This window comes from Cucurbita pepo, chromosome LG10, assembly GCF_002806865.2.
Source record: "Cucurbita pepo subsp. pepo cultivar mu-cu-16 chromosome LG10, ASM280686v2, whole genome shotgun sequence".
Lineage (NCBI taxonomy): Eukaryota > Viridiplantae > Streptophyta > Magnoliopsida > Cucurbitales > Cucurbitaceae > Cucurbita > Cucurbita pepo.
This window is the reverse complement of record NC_036647.1, coordinates 6773472-6792956: the sequence shown is the minus strand read 5'-3', so window position 1 is coordinate 6792956 and position 19485 is coordinate 6773472. Positions and strand designations below refer to the sequence as shown.

The 19485-nt window shown below is 37.3% G+C and overlaps 1 long non-coding RNA gene across 2 annotated transcripts; it reads right to left on the bottom strand.

Annotated features, from left to right (window-relative positions):
• Positions 1-17643: 17643 nt before the first annotated feature.
• LOC111803367 lies at positions 17644-18964 on the bottom strand. 2 transcript variants are annotated; one of them, XR_002816370.1, is made up of 5 exons: positions 18802-18964; positions 18634-18711; positions 18143-18447; positions 17978-18055; positions 17644-17749 (listed from the first exon to the last, which is right to left on the bottom strand). It is a non-coding gene; the product is annotated as an uncharacterized LOC111803367 (long non-coding RNA). The 2 variants fall into 2 exon arrangements; XR_002816371.1 differs by lacking the exon at positions 18634-18711.
• Positions 18965-19485: the final 521 nt, after the last annotated feature.

Sequence of the window (19485 nt, the reverse complement as noted above, 5' to 3'; positions counted from 1 at the left end):
TATGATTTGTATAAGGTATAATATCCTAATATATTAAATGTGCAAATATATTATTTGACAAATATTCACCGGCAGTCCCTATAAATAGGACTCCCGAGCCAAACACACATCAATCTCTCCCACTTTCTCTGGGGAATGGAATTGCATCTCTAGAGAATTCTCGAAACTCTTTCTCCAATCCCTTTGGGATTTGCTTTCAAGAGGCTCCCACAAGCCTTAGCCTTGTGTTCGAGTCATAGTAAGGAAGATCTTGTGAAATGTTGAAGAACTTTTGCATGGTTGGAATATTCCGAGGAGTCTTACAATCTAGGGTTTCTACAAAGGTAGAGTTCCTTACTCTTCTATTTATTGTTTTGTTTTAATTCTTAATAAAAAATCAAAACGGTTTCCAATGCTTCCGCTACGTGGATGAAGAGTTCATTCCCTTCACCTCACACACTCAACTCACTGATTTTACACTCAGGGACACTCGTGTTTATATACACAAAGGTAGGCTGTTTGAGAGAGTGACTAAATTATCATCAAGATAGGCTAATATATTGGTAAAACAATTCTGATAGTAGCAAGCTATTCAAGGTAATCAAGATAAGTTAATTATGAAATAACAACAATATAAAGCCAGAAGTGAACAAACAAATAAGGGACACGAAGATATTTTTAGATAGAATTGCACTGAAAAATTAAAAAAAATAATAAAAATTTCAAAAAGAAAGGAGTGAAGATTTTAAGAACGATCTAACTCTCCTTTTTACCGAATTCGGGAAATTTAAAAATTATCTTCAAGCGTAGATTATGAGAAAAAAAATATATCAAACACAACGGTTCTAGATTTAGATGGATTAAGAAAAAGATGTGAATAGAAGTTTATTTGATCTTCAAATAAACATACAAATGATAAAAAAAAAATGACAGACCTCACGNTTTTTTTTCAAGATCTAAACGTGATCCTTAGGATGAAAATGAGAACAAAGTAAAAAGTTGATGAATAATAGCGGAAATGACAGCAAGAAAATAAATGAACAGATTTAAACAAAAGATAAACAATAGCAGAAATGAAAGATAAAATCAATTCTAGAGTCGGCCACAAAGATGTAAACCTACAGATACCAAATTGATAAGGCAACTCAAATTCTCAGCCCAACGATCCAAACTTTTGTTTTAGCAAGAACCCTTGAATCAAAGTAATTAACACCTCCTTAAACGAAATTTGGATCAACCAAGAGATAAGGCTAGAATTAGATTACCTGTTACTCTTCAATATCTAGAAACAAGATTTGTAACCTTGTTTTAAATTGAGTCACTCCACAATCTAACTTGATGAAGGCTTGATTGAATGGCTCGGATGCAATTCTACCACAAGAATTGATTGAAACTTAGAAATAGAAAAATTGATGCTCGGATTTCTAAGGAAAACGTCTCAATTCGAGATCTCAATTTCATTCATTGACCAATCTGATTTTTACATAACATATTGTGGGTATTTATAGTCTCCCGACAAAAGACGTTTGTGGCTGAGATTTAGTCCCGATCCCCTTTAATCTCCACAAAAGACGAAGTCAATTTTGACCTTTTGACCATTGCAAAATGAAAAGGAAAAAAACAATAAAAATTTTCAACAAACGTTGATATGTTTAAGTGGTTAAGGAGACAAATTTGAAATCCATTGGGCGTGTAGGTTCAAACCCTGTTGTTACATTCTTCAACTGTACAAATATTCAATTGTCCTTCGTCTATCAGCTTCTAATTATTATCCCACAAGACTTTGACAAGGAGAAACTCCTTGTTTCGCAATAGCTTGACATCTCGGCCTATAATTCGGATTGGGGCCTCTTCGTGTGATAGGTCCTCTCGAAGCAAAGGTGCTCCATGCTCAATTATGTGTGTGGGGTCTGGAGTGTATATCTTCAACATGGATACATGAAAAACGTTGTGCATGGGGGCAAGAGTGGGTGGCAACGCCAATCTGTATGCCACAACATCAATCCTCTCAAAGATTTCAAAGGGACCTATGAACCTGGGGCCAAGCTTACCCCTTTTTCCCGAACTTTAACACCCCTCTAATGGGTGTTACTTTTAGGAAAACATGTCCGCCCACCGCAAACTCGAGATCGTATATCTTCAACATGGATACATGAAAAACGTTGTGCATGGGGGCAAGAGTGGGTGGCAACGCCAATCTGTATGCCACAACATCAATCCTCTCAAAGATTTCAAAGGGACCTATGAACCTGGGGCCAAGCTTACCCCTTTTTCCCGAACTTTAACACCCCTCTAATGGGTGTTACTTTTAGGAAAACATGTCCGCCCACCGCAAACTCGAGATCCTTTCTCCAAGTATCAGCGTAACTCTTTTGCCGGCTCTGTGCAATAAGTATCCATGATCTGATTTTCTGGACTGCCGCATTGGTGACCTAAACTAATTCCAGTCCCATAAGTTGTAGGGCTCCAACCTCTTCTCAAAACACTGATGTCTGAACCTCTTCCATACAAGGCCTCAAACGGAGCCATCTGAAACGTTTTTTGGTAACTATTGTTATAAGAAAACTTCATGAGCGGTCCGTGTTCATCCCAACAACAAGTGAAACCCATCACACACGCCATGATCAAGTCCTCTAATACTTGATTCAACCTTTATGTCTATCCATCTGTCTGAGGATGGAAGACTATACTGAAACGAAGTTGGGTATCTAAGGCGTTCTGCAAACACTTCAAAAAATGAGAGGTAAACCTAGCCTCACGATCAGACACAATGGAATTAGGCTCCCCATGCAACTGACTCAGATAACATTAAAACCACGTCGAGTCTTGGGTAGACCAGATATGAAATCCATATTCACTTCCTCCCACTTCCACTCAGGTATGTTTAAGAGTTGTAGCAACCCTACAGGGCATTGTCTCGGGGCTTTCACCCGATGACACGTTAGACAACATCCCACTAAGCCCGCGATGTTCTTTTTCATACCTGGTCACCAATAATTGCTCTTCATGTCGTGATATATTTTCGTACTGCCACGGTGAAATGTATAGGACGTGTCGTGTGCTTCAGACAAAATCTCCTTAAGGATTCCCTTATCCCTGGATACACACAAGTGTCCCTACCACAAAAACCCGCCTTCAAATGAAATTGAGAGCCCCTTAGCTCTCCCAGCCTCTTGGGTGTCACAAATTTTGTGGAGTTGCACATCTATACACTTTGCATCAATGATGCGTTTATGAAGTGTGGACTGTACAGTCGACTGAGATAGTTGTGCGGTGATGTTTTTAATTACTATATCAATCCCAGCTCTTTGGATCTCATCTTGAAGCTTGCTCTACTGAGTGACCAACGCAGAGGTGTGGGCTATCTTCCTACTCAAGGCATCAGCTACCACATTAGCCTTGCCAGGATGATATAGAATCTCAACATCGTGGTCTTTCACTAGCTCGAGCCACCTCCTTTCATATTCAACTTCTTTTGGGTGAACAAATATGTAAGGGTCTTATGGCCTGGGTACATTTGGATTCTCTAACCATACAGATAATGCTGCCATGTCTTCAGTGCGAACACCATAATAGCTAACTCCAAGTCATGGGTAGGATAACCCCACTTATATTTCATCAATTGTTTAGAAGCGTACGCAATTACTTTCTCATTCTGCATAAGCACACAGCTCAAGCCTTCGCTGAGGCGCCACTACACAACAAGGTTGCCTGTACTATCTGTCATTGTGAGGACAGATGCAGTCACCAACTTCCTTTTCAATTCTTGGAAGCTCTCTTCACAAGTTTGAGTCCACACAAAGGGCTTCCCTTTTGAGGTCAATTGAGTCATCGCTGCCGACATTTTCGAGTAGTCTTGGACAAATCTCATGTAGTAGCCAGCAAAGCCCAAAAAGCCTCTTACCTTTGTCTTAGTTGTCGGCCTTGGCCTCCACATGATAGCTTTAGTCTTAACTGGATCCACAGTAATTTCCAAAAATACTACTGCCCATAGCCAGAACTCACACTTAGAAAACTTGGCATACAATTGGTGGGTTCTTAACACAGTTAAAATCATTCGCAGGTAATCTTCATGCTCTGCTTTGGTCTTGGCAAGATCCACAGTCATTCCTTGACTGGATACCATGAGTCCAACTGGTGGGTTCTTAACACAGTTAAAATTATTCGCAGGTGATCTTCATGCTCTACTTTGGTCTTGACAGGATCCACAGTCATTCCTTAGCTGGATACCACGTATCCAAGGAAGGTCACCTCCTGCAGCTAGAATTCGCACTTCATGAATTTGGCATATAACTGGTGAGTTCTCAGTAGAGTTAAAACTTTCCTCAGGTGTTCCTTGTGCTCTACCTCAGACTTAGAACACACAATAATTTCGTCAATGAAAAAATCACGAAGATGTCTAGGAATTTCTTAAACGCTCTGTTCGTCAGTTTCATAAACACTGCATGAGCGTTAATTAAACCAGAAGCATGACTATGAACTTATAATGTCTGATCCCTCTATTTATGTCGATGCTATATTCGAGTCATTGTGAGGAGGCCGAGAGGGGTCATGTTATAGCCTACTAGGCTTAGGGGTCATGTTATAGCCTACTAGGCTTAGGGGTCATGTTATAGCCTACTAGGCTTAGGAAGACTGAGAGGTGACTCCGCAGAGTGCATGACGTCTAACCCATAGAAATGTACATTAGACTTTCTAAGGACTAGTATGAGATGATATACCTATGACCCAACCTCCCATGACCTTAATTCTAAATGTCAAGCATGCCTCCGTGATGACCACGTTGTAGAACTAGACAGTATAGAGCATGCTTTGATTCAAACCACATGGTAAACCCAGACAAAGTTCTTACAGATAAAGGCGACCACTATAGAAATTATGCGCCCCTCAAGAAAACCATTTTCACAAGTGAGTTTGGTTTAGATGGAAGTCGAGAAACAAGATTCACCAACATTGAGAGTGAAGCTATGGAGCTCATGGCAAGTTTGGTTGGAGTCTCACGAGCTAAGTTCTAGTTATGTGCTTCCAAAAGCATGATATGCGCTTTATGCCACTAATGAGATATGGGGTGTAAGACATTCGAGGAAGCATACAAAAATTTGAGAATCAAATTCCACCAAGGTAGTAAGTCCATCAAATATATAATTAGCTTCCAATGTCCAGGGGCTATCGAATCTCGCAACCTAGAAGTAATTCTTTAAACTGCATGCAAAACTAAGCACACCCAACGAGTATTACTTCCTAATTTCACATGGTTACGTACCAGTCTATGGCATGCCTTCCTGAAATTGATTTATAGGCATAGATGAGTCCAAAAATTATGAATTCTTTCTGTGGGCACCTATTTCCGAGTAAAATAGAATTAATATTGGAATCAGGACAAAAAAAATCGCAAATCGAGCAAAAACGGGTGAGAATAGGAGCTCCACATGCAAGGCACACGCGTGATTAACGTGGAAAGCATGCGGGCAGTGGTGTGCTTCGAACCCTAACGGTTGAGGTTGGACATGTGTCAGCGTACGGCGTCGGGTGCATTTCTCCACTGCGTGCCCAACACATGTCTCTTTGGTTGTCAGACGTGTTTTCCCCTCTCCACTGCGTGCCCAACACATATCTCTTTGGTTGCCAGACGTGTTTTCCCCTCTCCACCTGCTGAGTGTCCATTACCGATTTCCTGAATTCAATAATTTCAAGAATCTAGTCAAATTGCATATCAACCTTTTTTTTTTTTTATAGATTTTTTCTATCTTCTAATCCATAACTAGAATTAACTCGATTCATTCACGAGAATTCAAGACCTCAACCCCAACTATCCAGATATCTATTTTTCTGCAATTTTTTTTTATACTCATAAATCTCAAGAAATGAGTTTGAAAATCAGAAAAACTCAGTTTCAATTTCCTACACGAATTTTGATCGAGTTTCCTTCCAAAATTTGTAAGAATTCTCACATAAAGTATTATAATTTATTATTAAGACCTAAATCATCGAAAACTCACAGACCTAGGGTGAAATCTCGAAACAAAAGAGGTCGCAGTCCTAACTCTCTTTCTTGCTCATTTCTTGCTGGAAGCGAATGATCCAAGTGCTTAGATCGCTCCACTGCTTAGTAGATCTGGAGGGAGTCCTTCGATTGAAAATGCTTCGATGTTCAGATTTGAGCATATGACCCTCCTCCCTCTTCTTCTTCTTAAAAACCCTAACTCCTCTTTTCTCTTTCTCTCTCTTTTATTTTATTTTCCTTGCACGTCTATCAAGATCCTCAATAGGTGGTGTGTGGGGGCAAAATTACCTCTTTTCCCCGAGTTGACTTTGACATAAATTTTTCATTAAAATCACCAATTGGTTTTTTAATTTTTCTAAACTCCTTGATGTGTCCCGAGCATTTTTTTCCTTCTGCACCAATTTGAAAATCACTCTCTAAGACCTCTAATAAAATTTTGGATCTTGTAAAAGTTAGGAGGATGTTTGTCATAAAGAAGAGTGTTTGTACCTGTTGTCCTTGTGGTGTTACAACAACCTTCCTTAGGAACTTTCATCCTCGAAAGTTGGTTGTTTCGTAAAATGGTTGAGGTAAGACTACCTTACGTCATCCTCACATTCCCAGGTAGCCTCGCTTATCAAGATGGTTACCCCCACAAGATTTTGACAAGGGGAATCTCCTAGTTTTGCAATTGTTTGACATCTCGAGCTAAAATTTTGATTGAGGCTTTTTTGTATGATAAATCCTCTCGAAAGGGAAGTACTGATGGTGTTAATATAACACATGCGGAAGCAATTTGGATCTTCGGCACTCTAAGTACATCAATTATAGTAAATTAGCTAGCATGTTCAAAAGCATTAAAATTCAATGAGTTTGAAAACTAACCTTTTGTCGCTCAAGTTTCTTTTTCCTCACGAACCGATTACGAACCACCACTAGTGTCTTCTCCACTATTCTCCGGCCTTAGAACGGGATTGTGGAATTCGGTGAGTGACTAAGCTTGGGAGGGATTTAGTATATATGAAGAGAGAGTTTGTGAGAGGTTTTTCTCAAAGATTTTTCCAAAGGAAGACCTTCCATGTACCGTGATCATTCTATTTATAGAGTCATGTTTGCGTGTTCATGCAAATTTGAGATCACAAAATTTTGACACTCAAATGTTTGGGATTATGTGGCAAGCATGCAAGTTTGAGTTCACCACATTTTGACAATCAAAATTCCACTAAATTTTGTGGGGTTTATTTGGCGAGCATTCAAGTTTGGTTAAACCAAATTTTGACACCTCAAAATTCCACTAACTCAAACATGGATTCTTCCATTAAATGAAGTAAACATTTTGACTTTCTTCCTTCAACAATTAATTTGAATAATTAATTTCAAATTATATTCAAATTAAAGTAATATTAAATGATTAATTAAACTATTTAATTAATATTTAATATTAATTCAAATGCCAATCCCGATCAATTGCGACACATAATTGATTAAGATATTTAAATCTTATTTAAATATAAGATTCTCTCTTTTTGTTTAATTCGTAAATAAAACAAAAATGCGGTTAAATATATCGTATATATGTAGCGCATATTCCCTAATATGAATTCGAACACTTCGAACTCACTCGTCACACTGTTCTATGGTTTAGTCCGATATGAGCTAACAGAGGGACCTAATGGACCTATAGATCATGGGCTCCAACGATCCAAGATTAACCGATTAAACTCATTAACCTTGTTAACCAACATTCGTTAACTACTAGGACACTCCACTATAGCCTAGTAGTTGCACTCCCCTCACTATAGATATATTTCTGTCCATTTGATATAACCATGATTAGTAAGTCGATCCTTCACAGGTTGTTCGTAACTAGAGCTGGGTCAATTTACCGTTTTACCCCTGAAGTTACTTCTTGTTCCTTATGTCTCACTGATCCTCTAATGAACAATTGGTTTGTGGTCCAACCAGTAAACCGAATCCCTCTCAGGCCAATGAGAGGGTGGGGCCCCTTGTTCAAGACCTGGAGTCAGTGCTTAAGGGAACTACCTTTCTTCTATCCCTAAAAGTGGGTAGGAGTGAATTCCATCTTGCACCCCACGTCCCCAGCCATTCACCCAGTCTTACCCCTGAAATGGGAGGCCTATTGAGTCGGCGAACTAGAGCCACTCTCACCCATGCAAATCTAAGGATAATTCCGAATAAACAGGAGTTCATGGTTAGCTCAGGATTAAAATCAAGTTACCTATGTCATCGAATGAAAAGAAAATCAGTCTCAACAGTAAACGACATTATAAAGTGAGAGTGATTTTCTTCATGGTCCGATCTTATGCAATACTCATTGCATAGGACACCCCCACTCACATGTCTCCACATGTACAATTTAGTGATCACATTGTTTATGTCTAATACAAAAGTGAGTTGCATCCATAGTGTCCCCAGGATAAGGTACTGAGCCTTATCCCCATAGTATAGATCATTTTGACTATATACTTGAACTTGATTCACTCTTATGTCTCTACATATAGTTCAAGTAATCATACTATAGTGAGAGTATTCTTAGTTTATTGGATTTAGATTAATAATTGTAAAGTTCACTTTATTCAATAACAATCTTTACTGAATAAACAACAATAATAACTTTATTGAAAATAGAATATGTTTTTGTTTACAAACTATGAGTTTTAGGACATAAAACCCAACAAGTACTTCATCCTTAATGATGTGGGTGAGGTCTGATATGTATTTCCTCAACATGGATACATGAAAAACGTTGTGCACAGCAGCAAGAGTGGGTGGCAACGCCACCTGTACGCCACAACACCAATCCTCTCAAGGATCTCGAAGGGACCCATGAACCTATTTTTCCTAAACCTCAATACCCCTCTCATGGGTGCTAGCTTTAGGAAAATATGTTCGCCCATCGTAAACTCGAGATCTTTTCTTCGAGTGTCTGACTAACTTTTTTGTCGGCTCTTTGCAGTAAGTATCTTTGATCTAATTTTCTGGACTACCGCATTGGTGGCCTTAACCAATTCCAGTGCTATAAGTTGTTGAGTTCCAACCTCTTCCCAAAACACGTGGTTATTAGGACCATGAAACCAAGTTCTAATTTATCCTTTGGTCAGAACAGGCATGCTCACAAAGTAAAGGATATAGAACTATCAAGGTAATCCGGTGAACCTCAGGGTCGAGAACAGCAGGAAAAGAGGTCAAGTTATGGCCACGCTATCACTGTCTGGAGGGAGAAAGTCCAGATGCGTGTTAGTAAGAACCTACCCTCGTATAGGTCATCTGGATTACTAAAAGTCGGATTCTAGTTACACACCACGATGACGCCATATTTGTGAGCATGTTCAGACAGAGATAGGACTCCTAGACAACGTAATGCTGAAGACCCTGGAGGGGTAGTGAGATGGTGACTTGTAAACAGGTGAGACTAGTTGAGACATGATACGTCTTAGAGGAGACACTGGACGTAGAGGGAGAATCCTCAAAGTTTGGGGGAGGTTAGCTACCAAACAAGAGTTTTCAGAGAGTTCCTGTGAGAGTTCCACATTGGTTGGGGAGGAGAACAAGACACTCTTTATAAGGGTGTGGAAAACTTCCCCTAGCAGACGCATTTTAAAGCTTTGAGGTGAAGCCCGAAAGGAAAAATCCAAAGAGGACAATATCAACTAGAGGTAGGATTGGGCCGTTATAGTTGATCACACGAGTAGGTAAGGACTGCCTGCATGGCAGGTCCATCCTATGGAAGGATGTTGACCAAGCAGGCGATCTATTCGAGCTGGGTTGTACCGGGGTTACAAGTTTTATGAGGTAGCGCCTCAATCTCGAACGCTGAACTCCGCTTCAAAGGTTTAAGTTCTTCTTCCTTGAACTATATACTAAGAGTACTAAAACACTAGGATCTAGAGTATAGCTTGTTGTTCTCTACTCAGACTTGGATGCGAACAAGAGCCTACAAGTAGGTTACTTAATGAGTATATTTATACTCGCTACATTCTACATTTTTTTTTTCCAGGTCCCTAAAGTTACAGATCGTGGCCTTGGGGTGCTACAGAGCTTGAAAGACACAGAGGACCTCGGGTGTCTATCTAGTTTATTTTTGTACAGTTGACAATTATCATATCATGCATCACGATCCCTTTTCCCCATTATATTCTTTGTTTCATTTTCCTTACTTTAAACGTTTTAAATGCAATAGGAAATTTTATAGTTCAACTTTTGTTGCTTGTTTTCATTAATTTTTGTGCATTGCATTGCATTGTCTGTTGAGTCCTCCCAACAATTCCAATGCCTCGAAGTTTTTGGGCGTGACATTTTTCTTGAGGGTTCTTAAACCAAAGCTGATATACTATGGTTTATGAGACATTTATAAGAAACTCTTCATAAAATTGTTTTCATGATATTGTGTCCCCGAACAGTTGATGACCAATACTCAAGCTTTTCATTACGAATTGACCTGAGATATGTCTTTCAAGGCAAACCTAGACAAAGAAAAATTGAAATAATTTTGAAATTGCGACCATTGTCCAAAGTTTAGATATATAATATGGGGTGGATAATCAAAATCCATTTATGGGAAAAATAACAATGAACCTACTACATCCACAAAAAGTTCTCAAATTCCAGTTTCCATTTACAAAGAGGTGGGTTTGTCATCGTGGTGCTTGCATGATGTATCAAAATAAAAGATATTTCTACTTTGAGCAATTATTGGCAAAGGGTTGAATTTTGACTTTCTAACTTAAAGCCATTATGGTTTGAACAAGTCCCAGTAGTTGCAACAAAATCATGGGAACTCTAGAATGACTCTTGCAACATGAACATAAAAAGTTTAGATTTAATTCAAGAATAGTTAACAAAAAGATAATTTGTGAAGCCATGGAGTTGTTGCACTTAACCAGTGGCTTCACAAACAAAAAAACAAAACAAAAATAAAAAATTAGGGAGGTATCAACATGTTGGAAGTTGATTACTGGAATCATCAAGAAAGCCTACAATTGCATTGTTAGTAAAAATCAATTGGTCACAAGCAGAGGCATCTACCATTAGTTGCAAGTTGTTGGGAGAGTTTTTGGAGACAGAAGCAATATAAAGGGCAATCATATTTAATAATGAAATATCCATAGTTTCATTAGAACCAAATTACTATTATTTTGTTGTGTTATGACTTACCTTGCCTCGAATGTGAATGTTAATTGATGTATTAAGGATGATTAGATTTGACAAGGTTTATACTATGGATTGGGAGCTATATAGTTTAGTAAGCTACTAAATGCTAGTATATGAATGAAAATACTTGTTTGTGAACAACGAGAGTTGAATCTACAGAGCCTAGAGCCAAACCCATCGTCTCCTATTAGGTAAAGGATGCAAAGAGAGAGGATAGTTAGATTGCTTACTAGGTATAAATATAAACTCATCTCCTTGCATTCGTAGTTGTTTTTTATTACCTTGTCTTGCATTCATCGTGCATTTCGTAGTCTGTTAGTCACATTCCGTCTTTCGATGCCTCAAAATTCAAGTGGACAAAAATATTATGAAACTCAAATTTTAGAGTTACAATGTTGAGTTTTAAAATAGCTATAAAAGGAACTTCAATCACAAGAAAAAGTCATACATACGTGTTAATTTTAGACCACAGCGTATACATCACTAAAAAAAACTCAAATTTTCTGAAAGTTACATTAAATATTATTATTATTATTTTTTTTAATTTTTTTTTTTAAGAGTGAGACAATCAAATTCACTTTTCCAAAGTTTTCCTTTTTATTCCATTTGTATATTTCTAATAATAATAAATTTAATTTTGTCATTATTTAATTAAAAACTCAATTACATTTAAATTATTTTAAATTTTACTTAAAATATTAGCTCCTAAATATTTAATATATATATTAATTAAACAACATATAAAGCATATAATTAATTTTTACTTTATCAAGGTAATTAGGTAGAAAATATGATTTAGTTAGGTAAAAAATGTGGTTTACTTAAAATTCACTCCACACATAATTTCACGAGAGAATAATCATCTTTTTATCTTTGAAAAATAAAAGATGAAACTCAAAGACTAATTTTAACCGAGCTCACTCCAAACATCAAGTCACAAAATTTAAATGCACTAAACTATTAATAAGTAATTATTTTATTTAGATTTAAATTAGTAACTTCATACGTTCATGTAGATCTTATCTGAAAGAGCATCATGTTAAAGTGTCTTCACATTTAGGGTTTTTAACGTAATAGAATTTGTCAAAGTTTTGGAACAAAATCTATCCATTATTCAAAGTAAAATTTATATTTTAAAGAAAATACTTTTATCCACACTTTGCTTAACTAAATAATTCTTTTAATTTCTTTTAGATTTTTTACTTAAAAAAAATAATCTTTTACTTTCATTTAAATTTTTTTAGTCAAAGAATATAGAGTAATCTTTGAAGAGTTGTATCATAAAATAAACAACCTCCATCCATTTAATTTCTATTTTTAATTTATAGATAAAAGTACGTAACATACACATATATATATAGTAATATATATATATATAGTGAGAGTATAATTTTGTCATTAGATTATTTTTCTATTTTTAATTTATAGATAAAAGTACGTAACATACACATATATATAATAATATATATATATAATGAGAGTATAATTTTGTCATTAGATTATTTTTCTATTTTTAATTTATAGATAAAAGTACGTAACATACACATATATATATAGTAATATATATATAGTAATATATATATAGTAATATATATATATAGTGAGAGTATAATTTTGTCATTAGATTATTGTACCACATTTTAAATAATTATTTAGAAAACTTGAAAAAGAAAATGTTAATATAGGAGTTTGTTTAGTGATAAATATATTAGAGACCTAAACTAAATTTAATTATATTCGAAACTATTTATTAAGCTTGATAGTTTGAGACAGCTATGAAAGCACTATTCCCGTACAAGAATTAGATTCATAAAAATAATATATGTTAATCCGTATGTTGGAGTTTAAGAGTAAGGAGGGGTACCATAAGTCTATATAAAGGTGAAGGTAGTAGATAGTTTGTTCAAAGCAAAGCAAAGCATAACAAAGCAGTAATATATAAGAGTTATGTCCTCCATCAGAGTTAAGAATGAGTATTTTGGGTGAAGAACAAGACGAATGTGACCTTGGAGATTACAAACGATGTGAGAATGAAGAACTAGATGATTGTAACCTTCGAGTTTTCAAACCATGTGAGAATCATGTCAACCCACTTTTGCTGATAATTGACGATTTGCCATACGATTAATTGCAAGGTTGTTAAAGCGCGAGAAGAAGTTCAAGGCATTGGTCTTTGTTAGAATCCAGATCTTGCCTGGTGGGATCCTCTACAACATGAGGGTGATGGCATGTGGGTAGTTCAAATCTATGATGTTGTAGTTTTTGTTCCATATTTTGGCCGTTGGATACTAAGATCTTGCAAGCTTGTCCAACTCAATTAACTCCCTCTCCCTACTTACTCTAACATGAAATGGATGAGGCATACTTTTATATGCTCTCTCATCAATCAATGAAATAATCGTCTGGTTTGAAAACTTAAAGGTTACAATCATCAGCAAAAGTGGGTTGGCACGATTCTCACATGGTTTGAAAACTCGAAGGTTACAATCATTTAGTTCTTCATTCTCACATGGTTTGTAATCTCCAAGGTCACAATCGTCTTGTTCTTCACCCAAAATACTCATCTTTAACTCTGATGGATGACGTAACTCATATATTACTGCTTTGTTATGCTTTTCTTCGAACAAACTATCTAATACCTTCACCTTTATATAGACTTATGGTACCCCTCCTTCTTCCACTTAAACTCCAATATACAGATTAACATATATTATTTTTATGAATCTAATTCTTGTACAGGAATAGTGCTTTTATAGCTGTCTCAAACTATCGAGCTTAATAGATAGTTTTAAATATAATTAAACTCTAATATATTTATCACTAATTCATCCATCTTAATATTTTATATTGCCTTTAATACATTCAAACTCACCCAAAGTCATATATTAACATTTTTTTTTCCAGTTTTCTAAATAATTATTTAAAATGTAATATATATATTTATGTACTTTTCTCTATGGATTAAAAATTAAATAGATGGATGTTGTTTATTTTATTATACAACTCTTCAATAACTAAAAATTCTAAATGAAAGTAAAATATATATATTTTTTTTTTTATGTAAAAAATCTAAAAGAAATTAAAAGAATTGTTTGGTAAAGTAGGCGTTGGTAAAAGTGTTTTTTTAAAATATAAATTTTACCTTGAATAATGCATAGACTTTGTTCCAAAACTTTAACAAATTCTATTACGCTTAAAACCCTAAATATGAAAACACTTTAACATGACGCTCTTTCGAATAAGATCTAGATGAACGTATGAAGTTAATAATTTAAATCTAAATAAATTTTGTGACTTGATGTTTGGAGTGAACTGAGTGTTTGGAACATGTCATTTTAAATTCCATTGTAATATATATCATATAAACTTTTATAAAATATTTTATCTTTTCGATGAACAAAAAAAGTATCGGTCTAACTTTCAGAAAAATTGAGTTTTTTAATTTTTTTAATCTTAAGTTATGGTCTAAAATTAACACGTATGTGTGACTACCATTACGTGTGATGTAAAATTATTGAAATTATCATACTTTTTCTTGCGATTGAAATTAGGGTTTCATAACTATTTTAAAACTCAACATTCTAACTCTAAAGTTTGAGTTTGATAATATTTTCTTTTCTCTTTCTCTCATCTTCTTTTTCTTTTGTTTTCTTTTTATTTTCCTCCTAGTTCTGTCTAGATCCCCTTTGGTATGTGTACGACAAAATTACCTCTTTGCCCCCACTTGATTTAGACTCAAAATTTTCATCAAATTGCCTCTTTTTTTTTTTTTTTTTTTTTTTTTTTTTTTTTNGTTTTTCCCTTCAGCACTAATTTGAAAATCACTCTCTAAGAACCCCAATGAGATCCAGGAGCGTGTAAAATTTAGGGGGATGCTTGTCACAGGGAAGTGTGAGTTTGTACCTATTGAGCTCAGGAGGAACTTTCGTCCTCGAAAATTGGATGTTCATGTAGCATCGCTATCTAGATGGTTACCCCACGACAAGGGGAATCTCCTTGTTTCACAATCGCCTAACATCTTGAGCTAAAATTCAAATTGAGGCCTTTTTGTATGATAGATTCTCTCAAAGTGGATGTTCTTCTTGCTTTATGATGTGGGTGGGGTTCGATGTGTACTTCCTCAACATGGATACATGAAAAACGTTGTGCACAACGGCGAGAGTGGGTGGCAACGCCACTTGTACGCCATAACACCAATCCTCTCAAGGATCTCGAAGGGACCTATGAACCTAGGGCTAAGCTTTCCCTTTTTCCCAAACCTCAACACCCATTGTATGGGTGCTACCTTCAGGAAAATATGTTTGCCCACTGCAAACTCGAGATCCCTTTTTCGAGTGTCTAGGTAACTCTTTTGTCGGCTCTTTGCAGTAAGTATCTTTGATCTGATTTTCTGTATTGCCGGGTTGGTGGCTTGAACCAATTCTAGTCTCATAAGTTGTTGAGTTCCAACCTCTTCCCAAAACACTGGTGTCTGACACCTCCTTCCATACAAGGCCTCAAACGGAGCTATCTGAATTGTTGCCTGATAATTGTTGTTATAAGAAAACTCCATGAGGGGTAGGCGTTCACCCAAACAACCAACAAAATTCATCACACACGCCCTGAGCATGTCCTCTAATACTTGATTCAGATGGTTGTGAATGCACACAATATGATGATTAGGGTGTTCATGGTGACATGACACTAGGGGCCACTGACCTTCGGACATCGCTACAAATAGCAGCTTGACTAGAAAGGGTCAGGGGGTGTGTGAACCGCCTAAGGACTCACAATCGCACGTATAGGTCATGTAGGAAAATACTACACATCCATATTTAGTCCGGGCTGGAGGCCGCCCCTAGTATTAGATAGAGATAGGTCTTTAGAGTATATTTGCATGTGTTTGCATTTAGCATAGCCCCTATAGTGAGGTCACTTACTGTCACAACCCGATTTTTTAGGCTTCGAAAAACCGAACCGTGACTAAAAAGACGAAATCGAAAACAAACAAAAAGAAAAGAAAAGTAAAAGGTAAAAATACCATTTAATTAAAACAAAATAGAGAAAAGTTTTGTTTCAAATTAATAAAAAGGAATTACAAGTATAAAATCAAATATAAAAGACTCTATAAGATCGACAAGGGACTGACGCTCCGGAACGACACCCCTCTGTGACAATGCAGCTCTCTAACACCTCCCCACTTCGACCAATACCTGAAAAAAAGAAGGGAAAACGGGGTGAGTATAAAAATATACTCAGTAAGCAACCTACTTGCATGCTCTTAATTGCATCCAAGTTTAGGAGAGAACCACCAACTATACTCTAGACCCTAGAGTCTCAATACTCTCAGTACACAGATCAGGGTAGAAGGACTTAACCTTTGAAGCGGTATTTTAGCGTTTGAGGATGAGGTGCTCCCTCATAACTACATGTACCCCTCGTACAACCCAGCTAGAACTAGTCACTGCATGGTCAACGTCCTTCCACAGGACAGACCCATCATGCAGGCGACCTTGACCCACTCGCGTGATCAACATCTTACCATAAGACGGATCCCCATCCAGAGTAGTCGATCTACCACCGAGTAACACTTCCATAATAGGCATCTCACCAAGCTCAACAGTACCACACCGGAGTAGGAAGGGAAGAGTAACATCTCCCTAACTGGCATCTCGTCTAGCTCAACGGTACCATACCGGAGTAGGAAGGGGAGGGTAACATCTCCCTAACTGACGTCTCGCCTAGCTCAACAGTGCCACACTGGAGTAGGAAGGGAAGCAGGGCATACTCGAACACTAAACCAGATACTGTCGGTTAAGAGGTCATCTCTCTACACATCGGGGTCCTAGTGTGGTTCTCTATATTTCAAGGGTAGTTAAAACTATTGAGTTAGGGGTCCTAGCTTACAGATTCACTCAATCAAGACTTCCAAGTCCATAACAATCGAGGGTTAAAGGGTCTCTCCCTCTAAGCGTCGCTCACGACACCATGGACTGTAACATCAGGAGGGTCCCCTAACTAAACCCAACTCAATCCCTACAAGAGTTCACCATAAGCGTAGCACAACACTACAACTTAGAGTTTATGTATGATTAACAATGCATTCAATCATACAAGCTCAACGGGGCGGTAACATCCATCGACACCCGGAGCGCACATACACAAATTATTCAACAGGAGTCTATGTAGGATTAACAATGCATACAATCGTACAAGCTCAGCGGGGCGGTAACTGTTGAGTTATGGAGCCTGCTCCCTGTATTTATAGCTTGGTCAACGACTATATCCGGTAAAGCTATATTTGGTAAAGCTATATTTGGTAAAGCCATATATGGTAAAGCTATATCCGGTAAAGCTATATATGGTAAATAACTATATATATAGTAGATGGTTAAATTGGTAAAGCTATATTTAGTAGACTGAACAATATATATATCCGGTCCAGTAAAGCTTTGAAAAGATATTTCTGTACTCATACCTGAAGTCATCAATAAAAAATTCTTTTAGCCAGAGTTCTCCTTGCAATTTTCTCTATCCTTTTCTTTGTGTTCATCTAGATCGAGCGTGTGCGTTGTTGTGCGATCCTAACAGTAACATCCATCAACACCCGAAGCGTAGATACACAAACTCTTCCGTCTGACAACAAAGTATGAATAGATAAAAGCAGTAGTAAGATAGACCAGCAAGCATACCAAAATCAAGTACGAAATCTCATCAAGGCAGCAAGTCCAACAGATATATTTTTAATTCCCTAAGTACAGAGGACCATTAGATCTAGCCACCGAGGGATAATTTGCTCTAGCATGCATTCAAAACTAAGCGCACCCTACAAGTCTTACTCCCTAAATCCGTGTGGTTACTTACACGAATGAAGCGTGCCCTTCGAAGCTCACTTTTCGACTAATTAAGAGCCCAAAACTCTTGAATGTTTACTGATAGGTCCTAAATCAAGTTAGACTTGGATCAGTATCAAAACCAGGATGAAAAATAGTCGAACGGAATTCAAATCGGGATAAAAGTAGGTCTCACTGGCCGAAGCGATTTCTCACGCGCACAGACACGCGCGCGTACGGACGCGCTGAGGGGATGGAGTCGCGCGCTGGTGTGTCGCCACGTGGCGAGGGCTGACTGGTCCACTGAGAGGCAGGGCGTGGTTCGAATCTCGATGCATGCGGGTTCCTACGAATTTTCCCACGCTGACGCGTGGCAGATGCGGGTTCGGGTCCCGCGCGGGTTCACGGATCTAGTAGCGGGCGCCGGTCTTCAAACCCTACCTGACGCAGTATTTTTCGTCAATTTTCCCCGCCATTCCGTACCTGACACGTGTCCCATCTCTGCTATTTTCCAAAAAACTGATTATTTTCTATTTTCTCTGCATTTTCGTATTTCTTTTTACACAACTTGGATTAACGTGTTTCCTTCACCAGATTTGTAGATCGCATTTTCATCTTCTTATAATTTATTTCTAACCACAGATAAAATAAACTTAGTCCAAAGTTGGCAAGATCATCAATACATACATTCTTGGGTGAAAGCCGGAACTCTTATTTCCGATCTGAATCTCAAGATTTCCTTCAGGGATTATGAGCACATGCTCTCTAGATTAACATACACAAATTTCAGAATCTAACTATCAATATTTCTCACAGATTTAAGGAAAATCCGAAAACAAAGGTTCAAGAACTTACCTACGGATTTTCTCCGTTTCTTGACGGTTTTGAAGGATTCAAGGGTCTAGAATGCTTCCTATTGATTCTGTGAAGTATTTGTGAAGAAATCTTGACCTGAATTAGACTCCTCGTGGCCGGATCGGAAGTGGCGGCTACTTCTCCTTCTCGCTAGAACCTTCTTTCTCTCCCTATTTTCTTTTCTTTTTCTTTTCCTCTCCCACCTTTCCATTTTTATTTCTTTTCTTTTATTCCTCTTTTACTAACCTTCGGAGGAAGATGGCAGAATATCCAAAATACCCTTCTGGGTTGACTTTGACCATTTTTCCTAATTTTCCACCATTTTTCTTTTTATCTANGAGCCCATCGATCTACTCAAAATGTACATTTACTCGGGATGAAGTGAGTTGTTTTGGTGAGTCCATCAACAATGACTCAGATCACATCAAAACCTCGTCGAGTCTTAGGTAAACCTGATATGAAATTCATGCTCACTTCCTCTCACTTCCAATGGGTTATGTTTAAGAGTTGTAGCAACCTTGTAGGGCATTGTCTCAGGGCTCTCACCTGCCATGTTAGATGACGTCCCACAAAATTTGCAACGTCCTTTTCCATGCTTGGTCATCAATAACTCATCTTCAGGTTCTGATACATTTTCGTACTACCAAGGTGGAATATGTAGGACGTGTCGTGTGCTTCAGACAT